Source organism: Urocampus carinirostris, chromosome 17 (genome assembly GCF_059441175.1).
Source record: "Urocampus carinirostris isolate Australia breed hairy pipefish chromosome 17, RoL_Ucar_1.0, whole genome shotgun sequence".
In the NCBI taxonomy this organism is placed as follows: Eukaryota; Metazoa; Chordata; class Actinopteri; order Syngnathiformes; family Syngnathidae; genus Urocampus; species Urocampus carinirostris.
The window spans coordinates 3369931-3376113 of record NC_142365.1 but is presented as its reverse complement, the minus strand read 5'-3'; positions in this window follow the sequence as shown (position 1 = coordinate 3376113).

Below are 6183 nucleotides of genomic sequence, written 5' to 3'. Positions count from 1 at the left end.
TCTTTGTCTATTTCTCTCTCTGTCTCTTTTTGCCTTCATTTTCCTCTCTTCCCTTTTCTCTTGATTTCCCCTTCTCTATTTCTCTCCTTCTCTTTTCTCTCCTTCTCTTTTCTCTCCTTCTCTCTTTCTATTTCTCTTTGTATCTCTTTTGTTTCTGATGTTCTCTCTGTCTTTTTTCTCTCTCTCTCTCTTTCTCCATTTCTCTCTTTCCTTCTCCCACACTCTCTCTTTTTTCTTTCTCCTCAATCGACTAGTCCGGCCCCTGAGAGAATGTTCTTTTGATCGTGTGGCCCGCGAGTTAAAATGAGTTTGACACCCCTGCTGTAGAAGGAAAAAATACATGCAAATAGAATGAAGTAGAATAATCTCATCTCATCTCATCTCATCAGCCGTACCGCTTATACTCAGTAGGGTCGCGGGGGGGCTGAAGCCCATCCCAACCATCTCCAGGCAGTGGGCAGGGGACACCCTGAACTGGTTGCCAGCCAATCGCAGGGTACACAGGGACAGACAACTGTTTTTGGAACGTGAGAGGAAACCGGAGTACCCGAAGGAAACCCACGCAAGCACGGGGAGAACATACAAACTCCGCACAGGAAGTCTGGAGCTGGATTTGAACCCACGACAGGTTCCCATGACATGAACTGTGCCGCACAAGCGCTAACCACTGCGCCACCGTGCTGCCAAGTAGAATAATACATTTTCTTATTCAAATTATGAATTCATTTTCTGCATTCAATTATTGTTGCTAATAAACTGATAAAAGGGATAACCACAAACCTGTCTTTTTTTTCATTTTCTCCTTTTATACTTCCTTTTTTCTTAACTTCTTCATACAACATAATAATTCGTAATATAATGCATCAAAGCTAGTGAGCCGTTTAATGAGTTGAGCCGAAAAAGCCGGGTCTCTAAAAAGAGACGGACTTCCTTTCACTACACAACTACCACGGAATGATGCCTGATGGGAAATCCCCAGGCGGCAGATGCATGCGCACAGTAGTATCAAACCGCTCGCCTCGTTTGCAACAGAAAAAAAAGATACCGAGATAGAGGCTACCGCGGCGAATTCGTTTGACTCGATGGATTTGCCGTTTGGCGATAGTCGGTGTATACCGGATGGTACCCCATCATTGACAAATTTTCGTTTTTCCGTACGGATTTTCTCGTACGTGGTACACGTCTTAAAATGCATAATAAACGTACTTTGTACGGCAAAAACCTACAGGTTGACAGGTATGGTATAAGTTCTATTGCTTAGAAGCGGTTGAACAATGAACAAATTGTCAAGAGTCTGCCGAAATCCTTACCGACTTATAATCGTGGCCAAACATCAACTCATTGTAGCTGAAGAAAAATGAAACCTTGCAGAGATATGTTAACTGTCTTGAATTTGACTCAGGTCCCACGTTTCTACGATCAAACAGCTTCAAATGACACACTGGTTCACGGTTCACTCGACAAGTCCCGGCCCAGATCGAGCAGATGTGGTCTCTGTAGCTTCATCTAGCCATCTGGACACCGAGAGACGGTCAAAACAACGGAGGGACGCGGAGCCATCTGGCAACCCGGGCAGGAAAAGCCATAAATCGGAAAAACTCCCGGCTCGGGAAGGGCGGCCGGGCACGGAGCCGAGGGTCCGAGTGCAGAAACAGGAAGTGACGCTTCATAAAAGGCGATATTTACAAGCTTAACGAGGTGGTTTTGTTACGGATTTACTGGGAAAAGGACGTTTATTCCACACGGTTGTTAACCTTTTACCTCCCAAGCAGGGTTGGGTGGGATTACTTTAACTGGATTACTTTCAATGACTTTTGGATTACTCCAATACCAAATATGCTAATAAAAGACAGAAGAAACTAAATATGAATAAAATGATGACTCACAGCACGTGGTAAGCTTTCTCTCCTGGCTTTGATCTCCGGCAAAACCAGGGTTGGGTAGGGTTACTTTAACTGGATTACTTTCAATGACTTTTGGATGACTCCAATACCAAATATGCTCATAAAAGACAAAAGAAACTAAATAGGAATCAAATGATGACTCACAACACGTGGTAAGCTTTCTCTCCTGGCTTTGATCTCCGGCAAAACCAGGGTTGGGTAGGGTTACTTTAACTGGATTACTTTCAATTACTTTTGGATTATTCTAATACCAAATATGCTAATAAAAGACAAAAGAAACTAAAAATGAATACAACTATGACTCACAACACGTGGTAAGCTTTCTCTCCTGGCTTTGATCTCTTTGAGCTCCGGCAAAACTAACATAAAATGCGACATGGGAGGAGCCGACACGCCAGCTTGGGAGATAGGCGTAGGCAGAGGGAGAGAGGGAGAACATCGAGAGGGACAATCGAGAGAGAAGGCTTAACGGAGACTCGAGCGACACTCATTTGGCGAATTCGGCTAATTCAATGGGGTTCACTTAGTTAAATACTTTAAGAAAATAAATCTGCTTGGCTTGTTCAAATGGAATGCGATGGGTTTGGCATTGATAGATGCATAAAGAACTTGTGCACAAGACCCCTACAAAAATACCAGTATGGTAAAAACCCTTCTACAGAAATACTACAAAATAAAAGTAAAGTAATACCATAAAAATAGGATTTGAAAGATTTTGATACATTTGACTATAAAGGATTTTAACTACCGTATTTTCCGCACTTTAAGGTGCACCGGGTTATAGGGCGCAACCCCAAAAAATGTTTTTTGGTCCTATATCTTCCATACATAAGGCGCACCGGATTATAAGGCGCTACAATGGGAACGTCGACAAAACAGTCAGATGGTTCAGTCCAACTTATTACCCCCTTAACATTCCCAAAGCTTGCAAAGACGCAAATACGTGTCAAGAACACGTGTGGATGCGGTGTCCGTACGATGTCACTCAAATGCATCGTTCCATCATTCGGAAGGTTCAAGTCTTGGGATTCAAGAAATGCCAACCATTCCTAAGTTTCTATTTTCTTTTTCGCTCGCAACTTTACTGTGCATATGACGATAAACTCTTGGAATTGAGTTTAATTTAAAAATAGACACTCCATTCCATCCATTATCTGCACCGCTTATCACAGAAACATCGAGTTCAGTCTGAAACAAGATACAGGGAAAATATATAGCCGGAGTAGCTCACCGAAGTCGTTGTGTTCGATAATAATGCACAGACATGGTCCTCTTATATCCGTGAGTTTAGTAAATCCAGGAAAATAAAATATTTACAAATACAGAATAGTAAAAAAATGCTTTCTGTATGCCGTCAACCACGTGCTATACGCATTCATCTTTTTCGGCCAATTGCAGGCTTTGTTTTGCCGGTTCAGCCTATGCCAGCCTGTAAATGATAAAAAGGATTCGCCCCTTGACCTCCGAATAACTTTAGCCAATAGTGATCGATTCAAATGATGATTGACACATTTGTCAGCCAATGAAACGCCGGTAAATAAATCCCAGCATACACCGCGGACGACTTCGCCTTCGGGGGAAAATCTAGTCGGCGGCTGCTTGCCTTAGCTGCAATAATATTGATCCATATATAAGGCGCACTGTATTATAAGGCGCATGGTCAGCTTTTGAAAAAAATGAAGACTTTTAGGTGCGCCTTATAGTGCGGAAAATACGGTATAACTATAAAGGACTATAAAGGATGAACCGAGCTATGGAGAGTAAGTGGTGGTTAAACCGATGCTGATAGCGCTAGCGGGACAAGCTAACCTCACAAAATTCCGATCGAATCCTTGTTAAATTGACATCAAGAGATGAATAGTTACAGTTCAGTAGTGGCAGTTCACAACTGGAAGACCAAATCTTGCACTCAGGGCTCAGTCTGTAGTGCACAGGTGTGAAACGGGCGGCCCGCGGGCCATATCAGGCCCGCTACGGGAATGAATCCGGCCCGCGAGGCAACACTCAGAGCAGCGCAAGAGAAAAACGAGCTGCAGGTTGAAATATGTCGACTTGATGTTGCCAAAGACAGGTACCTCGAACAAAGACACTGTACTTGTATTTATTACTCTCTCTCTCTCTCTCTCTCTCTCTCTCTCTCTCTCTCTCTCTCTCTCGCTCTCTCTCTTATCTTACTCTCTCTCTCTCTCTCTCTCTCCTTTGTTGCTCTTTGTCTCTTTCTCTCTCTGTGTCTTTTAACCTCTTATGCTCTAACTTCCTTTTTCTTTTTTTCTCTCTCTCTCTCACTCTCTCTCTCTCTCTCTTTTTTTCTCTCTCTCTCTCTCTCACTCTCACTCTCTCTCCTTCTTTTCCACCCCTTTTCTCCCACTTTGTCTCCGTCTCTTTCACTCTCCGTGTTTCTCTTTTTGTCTTTCTTTGTTGCTCTTTGTCTATTTCTTTCTCTAAGTCTTTTAACCTCTTTTGCTCTTTCTTTTTCTCTCTCTCTCTCTCTCTCTCTTTCTTTCTCTCTCTCTTTCTCTTTCGTTTCCACCCCTTTTCTCCCACTTTGTCTCCGTCTCTTTCACTCTCTGTGTCTCTCTTTTTCTCTTCCTTTGTTGCTCTTTGTCTCTTTCTCTCTCTGCGTCTTTTAACCTCTTTTGCTCTCACTTCCTTTTTTCCTTTTCTCTCTTTTCTCTTTCTCTCTTCATACCCTTCGCACTTTCTTTTCTCTTTTCTCTCGTTCTGTCTTTCTATTTCTCTTTGGATTTCTTTCTTCCTCTCCCTTTCTTTTCCCCCTCTCTCACAACTTTTTATCTTTTGTTTCTCACACTCTCTCCCTCTCTCTCTTTTTCTTTCTTTGTCCCGCCCTCTCTCTTCTTTTCCCTCCCTCTTTCTCTTATTTCTTGATCTCTCTTTTTCTTTCTCTTTAATCTACTAGTCCGGCCCCCCGACACAATGTTTGTTCTATCGTGTGGCCCCCCCAGTTAAAATGAGTTTGACACCCCTGCTGTAGTGAGAAAGGGCCTTCAAACCAAGCATTTGTTTTTATCTTCTTGGCTCCAGGCCAGTCCAGGTGCTAACGTGCTAACTTCGGAGGACCGCCCGAGGGTCTAATAAGAACCACGGATCATTTTGTGGAAGTGACGGCACTAAATAATACCTATAGATTTCCTTTTATAATGCTTTGTAATCATATGGATTGTAAATGTTTTTGTAGAAGTTTTTTTTTTGGTAGGAAATGGCGAGGACAACTAAAACCGTCACATTTTTGCATACATGCTCAGTGTTCTGGTTTGCCGGCGTCCCTGCGTCCTCGATACATCATTTTTGCTGGGGACGCATTTTGTCAAATCAACGTGCGTCCCCGGGACGCAACTTTTTGGACACAAAATTGTCACAATTACCCGATTACATTTTTTAAACAAAGATTTACCGCACTCCAAACTTTTCGTCAGGCAGATCCGCCATTGTTGTTTGGTCTCGCGGTTCGAGTTTTCCTATATCGGCCAACGAGATCTCGTTGCTTCGAGATGACGTCATTGTTGTGGTTCTTGTCGTCGAGGGAAGGTGAAAATCAACACAAAATTGGTCATTTTATCCAGTCTTAGTAATAAGTTGAAACATAATGCAGAAAGTGATAACAACGGCAATAATTCCGGCACGCAAAAAACGGCGGAGACATTCTTCGGAAGATCGCAGAGGCAAGGAAAACACGTGTGCTGAAGCCAACGATTCCACGAAAGAAAACAAACAAAAGAATACTCCTAGCAAGAAAATAACTTTTCTGCCAAAATGGACTCAATTATATTCCTGGTTACGCTATGAGGAGGATGATAATGGAGGCTACATGTTCTGTGATGCGTGTACCCAGCGTGACAAAAAAACTGGATTGCATAAATCCTTTATCAATACGAATTTTCAGAAAAGCTCATTGGATCGGCACAACGACAATGAAAACCACAATTTAGCTGTGAGACGATGCTAACAGCTATGTGCGTCGCTAGCAAAGTTTTGGTAATGGCTATATTGTAACAACTTCATATTTACAAATTATGCTAATGATTCATGTTAATGAGTTATGCAAATGAGTACATACTAAAAAGTGATGCTAACGGCTAAATTCTAACTTCTTTTTACTAAAAATTTTTGGTAATGGCAATATTTTAAAAACTTCATATTCACAAATTATGCTAATGACCTCATGTTGATGAGTTATGCTAATGGTTACATGCTAGAACGTGATGCTAACGTGTAATAACAGTGTTATTACTACGTTATTATCATGAATGTGTTTTTTAGA